This window comes from Numida meleagris, chromosome 1 (genome assembly GCF_002078875.1).
Source record: "Numida meleagris isolate 19003 breed g44 Domestic line chromosome 1, NumMel1.0, whole genome shotgun sequence".
In the NCBI taxonomy this organism is placed as follows: domain Eukaryota; kingdom Metazoa; phylum Chordata; class Aves; order Galliformes; family Numididae; genus Numida; species Numida meleagris.
In genome coordinates, this window is record NC_034409.1 from 7,174,537 (window position 1) to 7,195,309 (window position 20,773).

Genomic DNA, 20,773 nt, shown 5'->3' on the forward strand with positions numbered 1-20,773 from the left:
GAAGTCTTGAGAACCGTTTGGGCACACTCCTACTGCAAGCAGGGCAAATGTGGCTGTATTGTCTCCAAGTCTGAGTGCCTTCCAGCATTATGTTTATTAATTTCACTGTATAATAAGAGTATTTGGTATCTGCTGTTTCCTGAGCAGTTTGCAAACAAATAGATGTTCATTATAGTCTTTTGAAAGGTGAGTAGGTGGGCAGGTATCACAACTTCAGTTTAAAAAATTGAAGGGAGATAAAGACAGAGATTTAAATAATTTCCCTAAGGCCAGGGAAGAAGCTAATGTGTGAGGTGAGGTTCACCTATAAACATTCCTGAATCCTGCAGTTTTCAGATCACACCCACCCTTTCCCTGGCAGAGCACCTACCTTTTGGGGCTTCATTTTCATCTGGCTCTATGTTCATGCAATTGCCTGGTACCTTCCTTGTTTTTTCCTCCTGAGCACTTTTCTAGGAACCACATCAATAATTGCATACCTTAGTTTTCTGTCTGCCTCACTAGAGGTGAATGCAGAAGCTAACCAAATTTCATCCCTATTATCAAAGCTCTAAGGAGCTGCATAGAGCAGATGAGTGACCCACGCTGCTTCGCCAATGGGCAAAAGGTGGCTGTGGATGGCACTGCTCCCTGCCGCTGGGAGACTCAGACCATGACCTGACCACAGCTGGAGAAGATACTGCTTTTTTCTGGAAGATCATCTCACCAGCATGAAAAGAGCTCATGCGTCAGTGCTCATCACTTCCCTGAACTGTTCCCTTAACAAATGCTTGGGAAAAACCTCCTGGCCAGCTCAAAATTTCAAAGAGGAATACAAAATCCTTAGAGTTTATCTTTCATCTATCTTTGGGATAAGGTGAAGACTGGTGCTTTGTGCTTTTGTTGGTGAACAAGATTGCTTTCTCTGAGCACGGCACAAATGCATTTACCAAAGCTGCAATAACAACAGCAGCATCACTTCAGAACTCAACCATTGCTTTTTTTTTTTTTTTTTAAATGATTCCATTGTGGGTTTTTGGTGGGCTTTTTGTTTGTTCTGTTTTTTTTCTTCAATTCATTTATAAGACATCCATGGCCTTGGAGGATTAGGAACAATCATACTGAGAGTAATACAGGCATAATTCAATACTTGATCCATTCCTCACCAAAACTTACTTGCACATTCACCAAAACATTCTTCAACATTCTACCTTTCTACGTAAGACATGAAATATATGTACATTGTGTTAGGTATTAATTAATCTCTCATAATCAGCTGGCCATATTTTAATCATGGTTTCTCTTGTATTAGAGTAAAGCCAGAAAATCTATATGCCTTTTCCATGGATTAATATCAAACTATGTTGAACTTCTCTATGGAATTACCTCTTGTATTTGAGCAAGTAACAGTAGAGAACTTCCCAAGCAGCGCTACCACTGCACATACAGCATTAGCAGCTAATTTGTACATATGCTGCCATTGGACAGATGCCATGCAGTTAAGAGGATGCCCTTAAGGTGCTAACATTCTCGTCTCACTGTAAGTACAGTGGAAGAAGTCAGCAGTTTATAGGGTGCTATCAGTGGGAGTGTGTTATTTCATCAGTTTTTCTATGAATCTGTGAGGATGTTTAAGGGCTGGGCGGGGAACCAGCAGAAAGAGATTTCTGAGGCCACAGTGGAAATCTCTCAGCCCCTTGTTTGCTGCAAGAAGATGAGGCAGCACGGGACACTTGTGGTGGTGGACTTGAAAACATCTACTTCTACAATGGCCCCCTACCCTGTGACGTGGAGTCTTCCCTGTCCTCTTCAGAATGTTTGTAACTCCTCAATTTTGTTCTAGTCCCAGAAAAAGGCCCATCGACTACATCCTTGTAGAGTCAACAGGAACCACCTTGCATTGGACAAGGATGAGCACCCCTGCTGCCTCTGACGCTGATCTACCAGTTGAGTGCTCTGGGATGCTACTGAAGCCTTGATGCAGATTTGGAGTAAGTCTGAAACTAACATGTTTTAACCAAAATATCTTGAAAATGAGCAATCAGAAAATGCTTTGACAGGCGAATTTCAAGCCAAATTTCCACCCTGTGCAGCTCTTAGGTGCTCATTGAATCCCATTACTACCTGGCAGAGGAATCCTGGCAACATGGTTCATTCCAAGCTGTGTCCAGACGGTCCATCTCTAGGACCACCTGGGAATGATAAAAATTTGCCTCCACAAGTCTGGCATAAGCAGGGCTGTGTCTGCCCTCCTAGTCAACATATTTTTGAGAGAAAAGCACAGACCTCACTCCTATGTCCCTGTCTCTCTCTTACACTTTAAACACACAAAACATACAGAATAAAATTGTTCAAAATATTGCATTTACAGCTGCACTGACTTTAAGAGAATGACATTCACCTCCACCATCAATGTTACTTTTCCCCAGGTGCTAAAATGATGTATGTTGAGGCTTCAGTGCCACCAGCCAATTTAAGAGTGTTGTCATCATCATAAAAGGAAGAAAATCGATTCAAATCAAAAGCACGCAAAAAACTATGACCTTATTCAAATCAGAAAAAAACAATCTCAAACTCTGACAGCTATGGTAGGATGCCAGAGAAGCCAAGAAGCTATGCAAGATGCATGGTATTGATTACTGTGTAATAATGATTTCCCTTCAGCCCACAAACCCTGCAATATACTTCATTCTGCATTCCGGAGCACATCTCTGAGCATCATAGGGGCTGGGAAGTAACACACACCAGACATCACTGGGGGTTGCAGGTTAAGTACTGCACTTAGGTTATATGGAGCAGAAGAGTAGATAAATTCTGTCAAATGAATATAAATGCTTGTCATTAATTTTTGCTTCTGGGAAGATTTAACCATTTCCTTATTTGTTTTAGAAATATTTCTAAGATTTCTCATTTTTACAATTGTCACGAATCTTTCCTTGGTTATGAGTCTTGGTTTAGTTTAATTTTAATTTTTCTTATTCTTATCAATGAAAATATTCATGTTTCTTAGCTAATAGTTTCCATGGTTTACCTACAAAGAAATCAGCACTGGTAAGAGTTTGGCAGCTAATCTGTAGCAGAAGCAAAACTTTTAAATAATTCCTAATTTTCGGTTCTTGTTCTGATCTGTCTGGAGCATCACAAAGACCAAGGTGTAGCCACATTGCTGCCTGAATACCAACTGGAAGAGTTCCTGCAAGGCTGATGTTATAACATGAGCCTCTGCCCTGTGTTTCATTCGCTTTAGGTTTGGTCTTTTCTCTGCTGACACTAATTCTTCTGCAACGGATATAATACACAACATAGCTTTATTTCATCTCCCTGTTAATGTTGTGGATGATATCTTCCAGGGATTAATGGCTAAAGATGATTTAATGGTGTATATGCTTCTCACATTAAAAAAAAAAAAAAAGTGAAAACAGCCTTTTCCTGTCCAGATTGAAAAATGTTATCTTTTTTATTTTTTATTTTCTGTCTCATCTTTGTTGTCTTCCAGCCTTTGATAACCTCCCAAACAACTTTACCATCTCTCTGTGCATCTGTGATGTTCCCATATTAATGTGAGTCATTTTCACAAATGAGCCTGGGACTTGGTTGTGTGTACAAGAAATTAGAGTTTATCTTCACCAAGTTTCAGGAATCATGCCAGCAGAGAATCTGACTCTTTGAAATATAACCTCAGAAAATTTGTTCCACCACCTCTTTTTTTTTTTTTTTCTGTATTGAGGAGAAATGTCGGCTCCCTTTGTGAAAGAGCTTTGTGACATTTTTGAAAGAGGTCTGAAACATTTGGCTGATGCTTCCCCCTGAATTTGCTAAAGCACCAGAATACTGTTATCACAGTTAAGAGGATCATCAATAAAAGCCCAAACCAAGGTATATTTATCCATGACAAAACTGTGGTCTAAGCAAAACATATAGCTCATTGTAGGTTAAAGATATGCTGAAAAATAATACATTTTCTGCTTAGCCTACCTGACAATCTAACTTAATAAAAAAATACCCTCAATGAGAAAGCACACACCACCAGTAGAAGTGCAGGAGAGCTTTAACACCGAGTAGCTGCTGACACGCACAAACACATATTTCAAAAATCTGAGTTGCAACACATGCTGAAAGTCACACCCACTATATAAAGCTTTCTTTACTACCTTATCAAGCAAGTACAAATTACCACATATAGCTTTTCATGTGTAATATGCAAAACATTTATTCCAGGCAAAATGGTTTATAGAGAGATAGAAAGGGAATAACACAGATTCACACTCCACCTTCAGCACAAGGTTTTGCCTCATTTCTATTTTTCTATATTCTATTCTATCTATATTCTATTTCATTTCTATATTTTCAAAAGCTGCCAGTCCTTTTCGTAGAATCATAGAATCATCACTACGATCACCTAGCCCAACCATCAACCCACCTCCACTGTGCCCACTGACCATGTCCCTCAGTGACACATCTACCCTGTTCTTGAACACCTCCAGGGACGGTGACTCCACCACCTCCCTGGGCAGCCTGTGCCAATGCTTCACCACGCTTTCTCAGAAGAAATTTTTCCTCATATCCAACCTATCATACAATACTTTCATCTCTGGTGACATCTCACATGTCTATCAGCTGTGTCACTCTGGGTTACTACTGAAAGGAGCAAGGAGGGACAATGAACCGCAGTCAATTTATCTTGAGCTCTTAGAATTAATAGCATGAGGTTAAATTAAAATTAGTCATATGACAACAGCCATGTGTGTTGGCCTTTTGCACACGGAAATTGCTTTGGGTGAGTACTGGGGCAAAAAGTTAGAAAATGCCATGCATTTTCTTCATGATGCTTCATGATGGAATTTTTAATTAGATGATGATATGCTCTCTTCATCCTGGCCTCTGCCCTGATGGTTTCCTTCTTCCTTGTGTAGGGTGGAGCTGTCAGAAGGATGATTCAGTGAAGGCGTCTGCTTTCGAAAGGGCTCTTTGGCATTTGTGGAAGACAGAAGGTGAACAGGGAGCAAGGCTGAGGGACCCTGCAGGAGATGGAATAAGTCCTTGGGTGAAGATTGTTGGTGATGGGTGATTCATACATCCTAAACTTTTACTAATGACCTGAGCTTTCTTTTCAGGTTTGTGAGAGTCCCAGCACAAGGTAGGAAGAAAGTCTGGACTCTGTCAGAGGAAAATGGTGAGGGGTGTGGAGAATAACGAAAGACCTGTTTGATCTGAAGGATGTGAAAAACTCAGAAATGGCCCCAAACGGGAGGAAACATTTAACAATTCCTTTGTTGCTCAGTTATGCCTCAGTTAAACAGACATGAACCTGGTGTCTAATGGGAAGTTTTGATGAACTTTGATATTGTCGCAATTAGTGCCACAGAAACAAAAACGTAATGCATGAGAAAATGAATAATTCTGTTTTCAGGGCAGTACTTAGTAAATAAGACCCAGGGTTATTCACTGAGAAAAAAGAAGAATACAAAATAATGAATAGCTGTTCATTATCTGAGCACTGTTCATCTTAAGTGTGAGATGAGAAGAAACCTGTGGAAAAACAGTATGAGACTGCATAATTAAGTTGGAGCTGCATGGTTGTTCCTTGCTCTGATGATCGAAGCTTTTTGTCTTGATAACATTCCCTCCTTAAAAGGCAGCTCTGAACACATGTTTTTTGCCACCTGGGCAGGAGATTCCCACACCACAGGCACCTACCATCACTCATCCCTGCCCCTTCATCCCTCTTTCATCCTCTGCCAGTTTGGATTTTTCCCACTTTTTCCACTTCTGACTTATTTTCCATGCTGCTGTGGGCATTAGCAGAGATCTCAGGGGTTCGAAACAGGCTCCCTCCCCCTAACACTGGGAACCAACGATCCAATACAGAGGGACAGATCCTGAAGAGATGGCTTTGGTCTGTCTGCTTCCAGTCATGATGGTACCACAACACGTGCTACCCAGCTACAAGCATGAGTGAGGGTAAGTGTTGAAGCACTGGCACCATGGGGAGCTCTCTGACAACACAGAGATGTTTTCAATCTCTCATCTCTCTCAGCACAAGAAGGATGCAGAGCTGTTGAAGTGGGTCCAGAGGAGAGCCATGAAGATGATCAAAAAGTTGGAGCATCTCTCCTGTGGAGAAAGGTTGAGGGAGTTGGGCTTATTTAGCTTGGAGAATAGAAGTTCCAGGGAGACATCATTGTGGCCTTCCAGTACTTGATGGGAGCTTACAAGCAGGAGTGGGATCAAATTTTTACACAGTCTGACAGTGATAGGATGAGGGGGAATGCCTTTAACTAAAAGAGGGGAGATTTAGGTTAGATGTTGGGCAGAACCTTTTCGCTCAGTGTGGTGAGGCACTGGCTCAGGCTGCCCAAAGAGGCTGTGGGTGCCCCATCCCTGGAAGTGTTCAACGCCAGGTTGAATGGGGCCCCGGGAACCTGAGCTGGTGGAAAGTGTCCCTCCCCATGGCAGGGGGTTGGAGCTGGATGGCCTTTAAGGTCCCTTCCAACCTAAGCCATTCTATGATTCTATGCTTCTATGCTTCTGTGATCTCACCTGATCTCCCTCTAAAGACCATAGTATGCTAGGGGAGGGATTGTGCCATTCTCTCAAGCTGAATATTACTTTATATGTACAATATATTTCTTGGGCCAGACCACGAAATATTCACTAAAAAGCATAGTTCTGCAAGTAATTGGTCTTGCTGGAAAAGTGTTTCATTGCCATTAGATAATACTCTAATTCCCTCTACCCAAAATAATTTACTCTCTTGTAAATGAAATCCATCTTCCTAAAGAAAGATGACTTCTACGGTATTATTCCAAACCTGACCATAGAGAGATCCAGCTTTAGATGAAGCAGTAATAATTTCACCTTACTTCTTTGCTCAGCTCCTCAGCTACTAGATTTAATTGAGCGTGTAATTAAGGAAGGGTTTTCCTACCAATATGATTATGCTTATAATTAAAATCTCACAAAAAAAGTGTGTATGTGGAAAAATAGGGCAGGGCAGAGCAAGGATAAGACCAAAGTGTCTGACAGGTTTACATCAAAGGACCTGAGCTCCTACCGCTCTATGCCAGAGGGAGGGGAGGAAGGGAAGACAGGACTGGATGATAACTGACTTGATATATTGTTTTTGACCTCCTGTCTACAAAGCCCCAAGTGGTTTGAGTTCTGTCTACCCAGGAGATTGCTTCTACCTTTCATGTTACTTCAGCAGGTTCAAGCTTTGCAAGTGTTTGTGCTACCAGGCCCCATATGAACGATGATATCTGCATGACTGGAATGGGTTTGGCTGCTACATTGGGCTGCACCTCATCAGCAATGCGACCCTGGGAACACTGTGATGTGCCACCAGATCCACTGCTTTCCTTTGCTTTTTGTTGCATTGGAGGCCTTAGACTGAGCTTTTGTGAAAAGGAGGAGCAATGGATTTTTATTACTGCTATTTATATTGCATTTACTATTAAATTGGCCTTTAATAGCAGTGTTTAGCCTGTGATACGTGACTCAAGTCAACATCTGTGCCTGGGGATGGCTGTACCTTTGAGATTTTTGGTGTTCTAGAGGTGGAGAGGGGCTGAGTGCCATTGATCTGGAGCACAGCCCAAACCCCTGCATAAAAGGGAGAAGGAATTTCCCTAAAAAAATGTGAGCCTGAACAAAAGAAGGGATTGACTCCGTTAGTTTGTCTTCCATGTGTTGCAACAGCTTGTGACTGTATTAGGGAGAGAAAACCAGCTCCCATCTGGTATTGCCAAGCTAAGGAGCAAGGCATCAAAGAAAAACATGGGTGTGTATGGGTATTACATGATGGAAGGCACCTTGAGCAGGAAGAGGCCTCTCATTTGTTTGTTTCATACCATGCTTAGGGAAATAGGACTTTGTATGTTTATTGACATTGTTGTGTGTTTATAAACGGCAACAAGGAGACACCTGTATCTATCCTCAGGTCTCCTCTGAACTGGAACAACCTGCAGGGCCTGGGGCTTTTGCCTTGCCGGTTGGATTCCAGATGAATTCACATGTTTGGTTGTGTAGGTATGGTGAGGTTTGTGTTGCCATGTAGATAAGGAGTAATGAAGGGAAAGTTCAAATACGTTAGGTGTGCATTCTCAGGAGGAAAGCCCACATACTCTGCCATTCATCTAAACCCAGTAAAATATGATGAGGAAGAGCTGATCACTGTTGAAGGGTGTGCTGAGGGTCAAGCTATGCAGGTATGCACTCTCCAAGGATCAGACTTCATGAAGGTGAAATACGTATTTTCCAAGAGCTTTATTGCATTTTAGATAGCCCCAAACATCAAACAGCCCCTGCCAGTAACTTCTTTCAGAGTGATGTGTATCAGGCAGCCATGCAAGGGAGCTGTTTTCCTCCATAGATAACTACTACACTGGCATTTTGGGAGGGCCATCATTTTCATTTCATAACCATCCTTGCAACTTTCCCATTTCTATAGCAGTTATGGCTTTATGACATCCCTGGTGGATACCTGCATGACTTGTGATTCACAGCTAGCAGCAGGTGGCCCTGTCTGAATCATGCTTTTGAAAGAGATGGCAAGTTGCCTCACCAACAGCTGCCCATTAAGCAAACTGCTTAATGAAATGACTAGAAAGATAGGTGTTCACCAGTATGTCTTATTAAAAATCTGAAGCCTATAACCCATGCCCTGGGATAGTGAGCTTTGTGCACTTAATGCTTAAATTGTCAACATTCTTTTATTCCTCCATTCTGTACCTTGTCCTACTGCATTTTAAAGCTTAGTATCACTATGATATTGTTTTTATTGTTATTATTATGAATAATAATTTCAATTTGGCATCACTGTAGTCTCTTCATAATCTTCTGGTGCCTGTGCTTTTCTATGAGGTCCCGTGGAAACCAAAAGAAGATTCCTGGACACTTTCAGGTAACCTCAACTGCAGCAAGATTTGAGGTGACCAGAGATGTTCTTGGGAACTTCCATGGTATCCTGGGCTTTGCATTCAAATAGGACATGGAGAATTGAGGCCAGAGTGCAGACCAGCTTTAAGTGGGACATGCCACCTGGACACTGGGAGGTGAGCAGGTGACCTTCCTATTTCTATCCCTTGAAAGGACCCAGAGACACTTGATACATGTATATGAGAGCTTTGTCATCAAGACATATTGTGATCACCCCAGACTCCAACAAAACAGTGTGCAAAGCCAGTTTGTGTCTCCCATCAGTGTGGGTCCTGATGCCTGACTGACAATGGCAGAGAGAGGCCCCAACCAGATGACTGTGCTCTCTGTGAAAGGCAAAGCAGCCCCAGCAATGTGTCCATCCTGGGCCATCTCAGGGGCTGTTTGATGGTCATCATGAGAGTGCTCAGCAAGAGCTGAACCAGTTCAGCCTAGCATACACCCAAGGGTGCACAGGGCCAGGATGGTATAGCCTGGATTCAGTTGTGCCACTGAGGGTGATGAGAAAGAATCACTCAGTCATTAAATTAGAATTGTCAAATTGTAGAATCATTAAGGTTGGAAAAGGCCACTAAGATCATCTAGTCCAACCATCAACCCCTCACCACCGTGCCCACTAACTTGTCCCTCAAACATGTCCCTCAAAATTATGGGGGAGATAGCAGAATCTTAAAAAACAGAGGCAACGTACCATGCTTTTCTCCTAGCCTTCTGCAGGGAGCATTGCATGTTTGCTACTAAGTGTACGAGCCTCCATGCTGGTGTGCCTTGCCAGAGCTATTGCAATGCAATTCTCATTGACAGCACAGTGTCCAGATCCTACCCAGGGTGGTGATTGTTTGTCTATGGTAAATAACCTAATACTGCTGTGGCTGTGCATGAGGGTCCATTCAGGCATAGCAGCTCACCGTTCTGATACAAAATACAGCCGGGGAGAAAAAATAACCTTTCGGTTTTATGTTCAGTGACATATTGTTTTTAAATCTTGATGGATTTAGGAAGTGTTACGGAAGAACAGAAAAGGATCTGCTCCTCCAGAAGCATAACATTATGAAATAGTTACTCTGAAGCAAAATTCTGCTCTGGGTTATGCTCCTACAACCCTCTTCCAGGTATCTATAAAATTATGATTAACAGTAACAGATAAAGGACTTAATCATTTCTTGAATTGCCTTTCTTTTTCACTGTGTAAAAGCTTGGAGAATGACATATGGTGTCATTAACCTCTGAGTAAAACTGCTAACAAGACAGGAAAAGAGGTACCCTGCTCAGCACCCTGTCAGATGCAAGTGCCCCATGGAAGGGCTGCCGAGGTGTCACCAGTGCTGCACACCCATGCCATGGGCTGCATGTGACCAGCTCATGGATGGTGGCACAGGAACCCAAAAGATTTGGACGCTCACTGTCCATTGAGAAATACTCCAGGGTGGAGGTCAGAGTGTCCCAAGTGACTTTGAAAATCCCAGTCTCTACGTGTCATTAGCATCTGTGTGTCTATGTGAATGGGATATTTTAAATAGGGGTCAAACACACAGTGCAACCTGATGGAGCTGTAGATGTCCCTGTTCATTGTAGAAGAGTTGGACCAGGTGGCCTTCAATGATCCCTTCTAAATCAAACAATTCTATGATTGTGTTACTCAAAAGGAGGTACAGACATACTTCTGGGGGGGAAATGTGCCCTCTTTTGCCATTTGCTTTTTTGCCATAAAAATATACCAAGAATAATTTCATGTCACACACAAAGGACTTTACATCTTCAGCTGTGCAAGACTGTCATAAGGTGGCTTTCAGGTGCACAGCTCTCCATACAGTGCAGGATTCTTTAACTTCCAGAGGACCACATGTGAGCTAAGAGCACGTTCAAATGCTTTGTAGGAAGGATGCAGAGTCACAATTCGATACAACAACTGCTTATGTAAATTTCTTCAGTTACCATGCAGGGGGATGAAAAGAAAAAAAAACAGCAATCCCATCTGCAGGTTTAATCACACTCCAGATTTCCCTTTCTCTGGAGCATTTTCCCTTCCGCTTTCCACCTCTGGCAGTCCTAAAGGTCAGAAATCTCAGACCTTTGCTGTTTAAGACTCATGGTCGATGTAGCAGCTCCCAAAGTTTCTCTGCTTCAATCCGCTATGAACTTCTCCAAATCAGGCACAAAGGACAAATTAACTGTTCTTTTTGGGAGATCTAGCAGTCAGAAACTGAACTGCTTTGAAAACAGAGCCAAAACAGTTTAGCAAGTAAATAGTAACACCATGGGAGTCTGCTAATCCCCCAAATCTATAATAAACAGATAAAGTTAATAAGATTCAATAATAGAGAACAGCCCCATTAAAGTTTTAAAAGCACTATCTAAACATTACACACATTATTTACAAAGTTCCTCACTGAATTCTCTGTATGGAGGAACACCAAAATTCATTATCTTTGGGTGCAAAGCTTAGTAAATCCAATGGTAATTAATCTCCATTTACCCTCTGTGTCTGTTTGTGAACAGACGAAAAGTTCATTGAAAAAGTTCTTTCAGGAGGTCTGAAAGAAAAGCAGAGCTTTGATAAACAAAAAAGCCCCAAATACAGCTTTCCCAAAGGAAAAGAGAGCCAGCAGCCAGCGCTGTGTGGTGCAAGCCAGGTGCTCATTGCAAATTCAGTAGCATGCACTGGCAAGTGTCAGCGGCAGAGAAACCGAAATTACTGAAATTCTTATGCCAGTGTAATTTGCTGAAGGCAATGCACCGAGGGTTAAGGAAAATTGTGCATGTGTTGAGGATTATAAAACAAATTAAAATGGAGGCTAACAAAAGGATTGCAATATTTATGCATTTCTTCATTCTTTTCACTCCGTGGTACTCAATCAACTTCAGAGTCTCTTAAGGCGGCGTGGGGACATTGCTATTGTGTGCATTCGTTTGCTCTTTAAAAAAGGGCTCAGATACATTAAGCCACAGAATCCAACTGATTCTAGTAATAATTAACAGTGTCATAATTAAACCACTGAATAGTTACACCCCACTACTACTTCCAGTCGTGTGAAATTTAATCATCGATACAAAAATTCTGTAGAATGCACTGCACTTATCTGTTTCAATTTTTATATACCAGCCCATTTTACCACATATTCCTCCACTTTCCTTTAAATTTCTACATCTGTGTGTCCTGGTTATGTAAAAGTAGAAATGTACTAACCATCCATGACTTACTGCAGTGGAGTCCATTACATGGTATAATGCACTTAATGTTCGATATCCAATTTAACTCAACAAATATTTTAAAGAGTTTCTAAGTTATTAAGCACTTCACTCTGTGATCGTTCAGCATGGCCCAGTAACCAAATGGGTTATCATTTTGTGAAGTGGGAAATGAGTCCCCTATGAAATACCCTGCTGGCTGTGTATTCCCAGCCTGGTGTTAGCAAGCTCTGATGTGGAGCTGGCTGCAGAAACAAGAGCACGCACTTCTGGGCCAGGCTCTGAGCAAAGTGACTGAGCTGTAGGTGCCCTTGTTCATTGCAGGGGTGTTGGACTAGATGGCCTTTAAAGGCCCCTTCCAACTCAAATGATTCTATGGTTCGTCCAGATTCTGTCTTTGCCCAACTGCGCTGTGGCTGTTGGCTGAATTCCAGCTCTTGTAGGCCACGCATTGTCTATCTGCAGAAGGGAAGGGAGGTTGGAGCCTCAAGGAGCAAAAGGCACTGAGGACTTGACTGCAACCATATTTCCTGTTGCCACCACAAGATTCTCCCAAGTCCAGCCGCTGGGACTTCAGACCTCAGAGATGCTCCAGGCTTGCTCCACAGATGACCAGGAACTCACTGTCCTTCAAGTCACTACGTAAACTGAAGGACAAAAAACATCCAACTCACCTCAAACACTTGCAACCGAAATGTAAAACAAATGACAGATGGGAGCAGACAGACGGTGGAGTGAAGGGAAAAAAAAGGAGGCAATATTAGTGACTGTGACAGGCAGGGGTCTCAGCACACTGGTAGCCTCGCTGTTGTCATGTTGGGTTTTTGTGTTTTTTTTTTTTTTTTAATAGGCATTACATATTAAGGTTGTATTTGGAGAGTTTTAGATTTTACATTCGATTTTTTGGCATGTAAGCAGGGAGTCACTGCCAACTACGAAGCATCTTGGAAATGAATCATAGAATAGAATCATAGAATCATTAAGGTTGGAAAAGACCTCTAAGATCATCTAGTCCAACTGTCAACCCATCCCACCATGCCCACTGACCATATTCCTCAGTGCCACATCTCCATGTTTCTCAAACTCCTCCAAGGATGGTTACTCCCCCACCTCCCTGGGCAGCTTGTTCTCTTCCTGAGACGGCATGTTTCCTAACATCCAACTTGAACCTCCCCTGGCACAACTTTAGGCCATTATCTCCTGTCCTAAATGAGATCAGTTTTCAAACTTCTTCAAGTAATCTTCTCGTTATTTTTTCGGAAGGTAAAAACATAAGGGCCCAATTCTGATCATTATTACACACATCTGTTTGAATACTTCCATCACCTGCCACAGAGCAACCCCAGATTAACACCAGTGTAACACCAGTGTCAAGATCAGGAACTTCAAGTGGATCATGTCAGTTTTACACCACTGTAACTGATTATTTAAAATCTCACTGTTTTGTCTAGAGAAGGATTTTGTGTACCCAAGAAGGCCAGAATTCTGTCCCTTTTTCTTCTGTAAGAGCAGATCAGGATCCAAAGGATTAAGTCTGTATTCCCAAGCAGATCCCTCTTGCAGGATCAATAAACAGCCTGATAGTGGTAATTGAGATTACACTTTATGAATGGCATTATTAGGATTTACATTCCAGCTGCAGCTATGAAGCAAGTCAGATGAACAAACATAATACCCAGTCTCGGTCTGCTTGCCTTACTCTGTCATTTTTATAGCTCCGTGCATGCTGCAGGTGCTGATAGTACACACGTCTAACTTAATCCACGCGCCAACCTGATAGCACCAGTGCTGGGAGAGACTGCCTCCAGCCATCATTTCAAGCCTGGTTAGAGGAGCAGAATGGGAACATCCACTAAAATCCTGAAAGTTGCGTTTTCTAACGCTGGAAATGAGGTCTGCTTTTTGTTTTGTTTTGTTTTGTTTTCTGTGCTGTGATTTTCTTTTAAAAAGTAGTATTGAGAAATGCCTTAGAAAGACCAATGCATGTGTTCCTCAGTGATGAGAAGTATGAATGGATATCTTCTGTCCCTCATAAATCTTTCACTCTGTAACCTGCCCATTAGCAGTTTAGTGTAATGAAGAGACATTTGAAGTTAGTAGATCCTTTTTTTTTAATATCCAACTTATTAGGCAAGACAGAAAAGAACTGAATGAAGGTGGAAAAAAAGTCACTGCCCTGGAGAATTACAGTAGAGCCATTTGCTGGCAAATTATTATTTAAATAGCTTTCCTAGCTTTTAATATTGAAAATACTTTCAGTCATTGGAGAGCCTTTAATTTAAGATAGTAGATGGCAGAGGTGTGCTAGAGGAGACCAGACCAGCTGATCTGCCCAGTACTGGGGCCAGACCAGATAATTTCTCAGAATCTTTTCTAGCTTTGCATTTGTATGCAACAACTCTGGTCTGACTACACCTTTAAAACCACATACATTTGAGATACATGAAGATGCCACTAAGAATTGCCATTGAATTCCAGTTCTCCCAGTCCTGAGACACAATACAGTGGGTCTGCATGTGGCGATGGACTGAAATCAGAAGGATTTACCCAAGCCAGTTACCACATGGGATGGAGGCAGCAACCAAATAAAACACAATCAGGATCCAGTCTCTCCCTCAGGACCACGCAGAAATAACAGCACGGAAAGAGATTTTGCAAACCAAACCATCACCGTATTTCTCTGCCTGTGGCTTTTCCCCGCAGGAATTTAAGTTTCTTTCATAATGAGGATTAATGGCAAAACCTCTAAAGAGAGCTGGGAGCAGGAGAGGCCAGCAGACAAGTGCAGCCGTCACCGAGCTCTGCACGCTCACTTTCTCTTTTACAGCTTTTTGTCTCGGTCCGCACCAAGAGGTCTCCCACCCTGGCGGGGTTATGGGGCACGAATCCCCCTCTTTGCTTGTCCATGTACCCCTTGTTGCTGACAAGGTGCCGGGTACCCACCGGCAGCATCCCTCCCCGCTCCGCAGGTACGCCTTCCAACAGCCGCTCCCTGGGGAGCACACACAGACACACAGACACAATGAGAGCCTTCGACTGGAAATCCAAACAGAAATATGGCTGTCTGCTCCGAAAAGGCAAACTCATTGACAAAAGTCATCTCTGTCGAGGAAGAGCGATGGGTTACTCCCCTCTCAGAGGCGACCGCTGTCGCTCCACTGCTGAGTTGCATTCATGAGTTTTGAAAAAGAGAAAAGAAAGAGACAAAAGCATGGCAAGCCCCCTATTCACAGAGCTAGCCCCGCACCTCCCCTTCCTCTCCTTGGGTAAAAACGGCTTTAAAAGACATTAACATCTTCCCCTACCTTCGTTCTCATCGGAGACAGAAGCCCTTCCATGTTGGTCCAATCCTCATGCCAATCCTCGTCTCCTAGCTCAGCCTGCGGTGCCGTCCTCAAGCATCCCACATGAACAGGAGCATGTCAGGGGCTCCGGCCACCCGCTGACAGCAGCTCGCCCGCCTGCTCACCAACTTGCAGCCCTCGGTCGCGTGGCGCGGGGTTCCCGGTGAGACCTTCCTCCCGCTCTCCCTCGCGCTCCTCTCTCTCTCTCTCTCCCTCTCTGCATAATCAGCCTGCAGCTATGTTTGTACCATCGCGGCTGACAAACGAGCCCAGCCTTACGTAATGCATTCAGGACAAGCCATCCCAGCCCCGCCACTGGGATCGGGTCGGGCGGGAGGGATGGGACTGGCGCTGCCTATTGTGCCTGCCGGCTCTTCACGCCGGGCTTAATTCGGCAGCATCTCCACGCGGGGCTGACACTAGCTAGGAAATCACTGCTGAAACTTCGTCACCGTGGAAAGGCTATGGATTCCCTGGGATTTACTTTTCAAAGGGTGTATTCCTCATCCCCAGCACTGCTCGGGGATGCCAGTGGTTGGAGCTTTTTCTGCTGGGAGTGTTTGCTGTCGGTGAGTGAACAAACCCATGCTGAAAGGGAGTTCCCATCAATTGTCAGCTGGGGAATGAGAGCAAGAAAGGAGAGGGAAACAAAAGAAATATCGTCCTGCAAAGTTGCTTCGTGAAAGATGTTCACTGAATGCTTTTCTATTAACATTTTAATTCAATTTAATCCTTAATTGCCCCGTCCCCACTACATTTTGGTTTCCATCACGGGGTGATGCAGAGACTGAATCTCTTTTGGGCAGCAGCCTTCAGACCTGCACCTCACATTCTCCAAACACACAGGCAGTTAGTCCATGGTGCTGGAGCAGAGCAACCCATCTCTGGAGGCGTTCAAGGCCAGGTTGGATGGTGCCCTGGGAAGCATGATCTGGTGGAAAACAACCAAACCAGGGCTGTTGGATCTGGATGGGCTTTAACGTCCTTTCCAACACAAGCTATTCTATGATTCTATGAATCTAAAGTAAAACCTGTCTGAAACACTGCCCAGGGCACACCAGCTGCTCCCCCAGAGCCACCCGCTTCCTCATACAGATGGAAATAAGGTTTCCCTTTTCTGAACTAGAGAATAACTTTCCACTCAGCAACTGCTGTTTGAAAATGAAATAAAAAACATTGTTCCATCACCAGAACCTGGTTCTTGGTGCTAGGAAATGGCTGCAAGGCTGACAGGTGGATATTTCTACTACCCTTTAACACTGGATCTTCTTTGAGGCCCCGAAGTGGCACGATGCGGAAGAGGTGCCATCTGATGAAGGCACTGGGCTGAGATCCAGCAGATCCAGTGAAACTCCTGACAGTACTACCTATTCCTTGAATGACCATAGGGATTCATCTAATTCAGCTTTTGCCATCTAACACTCTGCCCTCAAGTCCAAGCCAGCCACCTGCAAAGCAAACCAGAGACAGGCTCCTTCCTACATTGCTTCACCCCAAATTTCCAAAGGCTAAGACACATTTTGTCCTGAAGTTCTGCATGGTTCCCCATCACCATAAAGCTCTCGTTTTGCCATGGTTTCATGCTTTTGGGGGGAGAGATCACCTCTGTCCACATGCAACCTTCACGCTCTATGTAGGCTTCTGGAGGCTACACCCAAACGGAGACTATGAGAGGGAGCATGCTCATGGTCGTGTACATGAATGCAAATCCTGTGATGAACATAGAGAAATAAATAACTCCTGCTCTGGGAAACCCTCGTAGAAGTTGGGCTGGATGATCTTAGCAGTCTATTCCCACCTTAATGACTCTATGATTCTAAGCGCACCCAGTCAGATGAGAATGTTCAGCTCCATACAACCCTCTTCCTCTCTATCTCTCCTTTCCCATGCTTTCAACCTTGTAGATCCTACAGTTTGAGGGCATTTTTCTTATTATTCATTATGAGGTAATAACGGGGGAGGGGAAGCAGCCCCTTGTTGCATCATTAATATTAATTTCAAAGTAATTAACTGTCCTTGGACAAACTCTGCTCTTTATTAAATGTGAAGGAATTGGATCATATCACATTGAAGGCAGTGATAAGTTTTCCTGAGCTAAAGAGCCACTGTACAACTCTGGCAGGCTCATCTATTTCTTGCTGGGTGTATACAGGTGTATTTTACTACTGTTATTTACAGGACTTCAATAGGTGTCCAAATAAATGTCTGCAGGAATTGTAGGCTCTGGAAAAACACAGTGGTTGTGTTTTTTCTGGTGCACAATGTGGTGTCAGATGCTGGTGTGAGGTTCACAGGTCTGTGCACCTGTAAAACAGCCTCGTCTCTGAACCATCAGAGGAATCTGACAATCACAAGTGTCAAAAGGAGAATAACAAAAGAGCAGTATTTGGGAATCTGGGCTATCTCAGGCCACATGGGCACCCAATAATGCAATATAATAACATGGATGGTGCATCCATGACAACATGAACGCCCAGTTCTTTGCTAAAGATTGGTTCTGCTTCAAACTAGGCTAACCCACAGTGCCTCATGAGACTTCCTGTGTTATCTCTGTTTACAAGCAAAAAAATAGATGATTTTCCTGAGGGCCAGAAGGGTAATTCTGCCTGAGACCAGAAAAGCAAGTCAGAGCCTTTCTGGTTCAGCAGCACTCAAAGACTCTGATGTGAATGGATCAGGGATTTGTGCTGATAGTGCATGAGTCAGAGCAGAGCCCAGCTCAGCAGGACGGGCAGGAACAGGGAGGAGGACGGGGCTGTTGGAGCAGCATCCCTGCTGAGTGTGCACACCTGGGGACAACAGCCCCTTGCTCGGTCTCCCTGCTGCACTTCTGAGGGATGCTCATGCCCCTTGGGCTGGTTGTGAGCCCCCAAATGGGATCATAGAATCATAGAATCATTTGAGTTGAAAGGGACCCTTAAAAAGCATCTAATCCAACTCCCCTACAATGAACAGGGACACCAAGTTCTCTTTCACCAGTGGGGCTAGGAAACCAGACTGGCTCTGCCTGGGCACATTTCAGTGTGGATCCTCAGAAAGCAGTGGTGCTGATCATATCCAGCAGGTGGAAGAGCTGGATTGACAGCAGATGGATGGGGCCATGCATCACATTTCATCCTCCTTCCAGTCTCCAAGAACCCCGCAGAACTTGAGCTCGCTGTAACACACTGTGTTAGCTCATGCAGCCACCAAACTGTCCTTTGTGCATCCAGGAGCAGGACCACCACCTCTCTGCATGAACCCAACCTGTTTCATGTTCAGGGCAATATCTTTGCAGCTCTGAGAGCCAGAGATGTCCATGCTCGCTTTGAAATGAAAGCTTCAGCTGCTTCAGCCAGCAGAGAGGTGCCACGATAGCATGTGCCATGGCCTGATAGGTGGTTCCTCCCCTGGGCTGCCACCCATGGCAATGCTCAGATTACCATGGACTTGTTCTACAGCCTTTGCTCCTGCGATTTTCAGATCAAAGGCACTGCAGAGGCAAAAGGAGCATGTGAACACTTGCTTTCCCATCCTCTCTCTGGGAAGGAGAGCAGTGCTTGACTCAGAGCCTGGTCAGCAACACCCAGTATATCTAAGGTTCTTCATCTGAAAAAGAAGGGACCCACTTGTCTAGGTTGCACAGATGTTGCAGAGGTTCATCCTGTCCTGGTTTCAACCCACCTCATGATAGAAGAGGTGTGTAAACTGGGAATATAATTGCTCTCGGCTCCTTAGCTAATCTTGAGAATGAGATATGTACCTTGAAAAACTCTCATATTGTCATAATTTGAATGCTTGCTGGCATCCAGACAGCTGACCAAGGTGGATGTGTGCCTTAGGGCTGGATCTCTTTCTAGGCTCTGATGGTTGCATTGACTCATCTCCATGGGCTAGAATGAGAGCAGAGATGTTGGCATTTAGTGAAGTAGACATAAGTGTCTGCTTTTCAATGTCTGATACTGGAGCTGAACTTTGCTCCAGGTACCCAGTAGTGGGAAAAAATGGTCAAAATTGTTATATTCAGTGTTAGGCTCTCGGCCAAGGGGCCTGGAAGCATCCAAACCCTATGATGTATATCTGAACCTGCAGCTTTCCTCTTGTTCACCTGCAGTGGGTGCATCCAATTTTAAATAAAGCTTCTGTAAACTGAAACCTCTCCCACTCTTTGGGGTGGGGATCCCAACACAGAGCTAAGTTACACTGCTCGTAGCCATCCTGAAGAGCAGAAGGAGTCTGGATTCAGAGCCAATCTCCATTGCTCTCAGATGCAAGGAACAGCCATCTCCTCCTGCCTACTTTCCTCCAGAGCTGCTGCTGGCCAAGATCTCCCAACCCATGGTCCCATCTCCCTTTCATGGCACTAACCTCTCATTTGGGGCTGTCAAAATCCACTGTTGCCTCCCTGACCTCAAGCTGGTGAAGTAGTCATCCCTCAAATGGAGTGGCTGAGGGGAAAGAAGCAGCACACTGCCTGGTTTTGACCCCTGCCCTGTCTGCAGGCAATGCCCACGTCACCGGGCAGGACTAAGGGTGCTGCCGTGGCTCAGCCACAGCCCTGCTGTCTGACCTCACAACTGGTCACTCCATCCCATGAACAAAAGGTAGCATCACAATGTTGCCATGGTGACTTCCCCACCATCCGAATCACTGTGGCATCATTTAGGGGAGGGGGGGAACATCCCAGGCATATGCATGGGCTCTGCTGAAAATATATTTAGAACACACAGTGTGGGGAATACTAATGAATATTTAACATTCAGAATGCCTTCCATGCTCACTTCACTTTTGTTGCAGACTTTCCATAACTGCAACGTTTGCCTCCAAGTGTTATGAATATTGTTGCTTCTCTCAACAGCGATTCTCCAGATTTACCCCTCTTTTCTCTTCTATGAATAAAAGTCAAAACCATCAGGTAGGTCTGAAAGAAGTTGCGTGGAGGAGGGGGTGGGTTGTGTTTAGATTGTGGCTTTTACCAGTCCACTGATAGAATAACAAAAGCAAACCTTTCTGGGGCTGCCTAAAAAAGTCAAAGACTTGCTTATTCCCTGCAGGAGCCAGACACTTTTAGGGCTTTTTAAATTTCGTTTCTCAGTTAAAAATAGCTGCTTTCAGCAATTAGTTCTCTGTGCTGTGACAGAAAGAACAACACACCACCCCTAACTGTGTTTCATTCATTCAGGCAAAACTCACATCTGAAAATGTCCTGAAATTCCCCTTTTCTATCATTTTTCCTGAAAAGGAAAACAGACAAAAAAGAGGAGAAACCATCCAGACTCCAAAATTCTGCATTTATTTTTAATTTTTTTTTTTAATATGGCACACTGCAAAAAAATACAAAGGTG

The 20,773-nt window shown here is 43.9% G+C and overlaps 1 long non-coding RNA gene across 3 annotated transcripts in view; it reads right to left on the reverse strand.

Moving 5' to 3' along the window:
* LOC110392608 overlaps positions 1–20,007 on the reverse strand; it is a 48,378-nt gene extending 28,371 nt beyond the window's left edge. For 2 of the 3 annotated variants that reach the window (XR_002434504.1, XR_002434505.1), the window contains exons 1-2: positions 19,797–20,007; positions 19,192–19,321 (exon numbers count right to left, since the gene is read on the reverse strand). This is a non-coding gene — a long non-coding RNA (uncharacterized LOC110392608). Of the gene's footprint in view, positions 1–4,823; positions 4,998–19,191; positions 19,322–19,796 lie in introns of those variants that run through there. The other variant, XR_002434506.1, reaches the window with a different exon arrangement.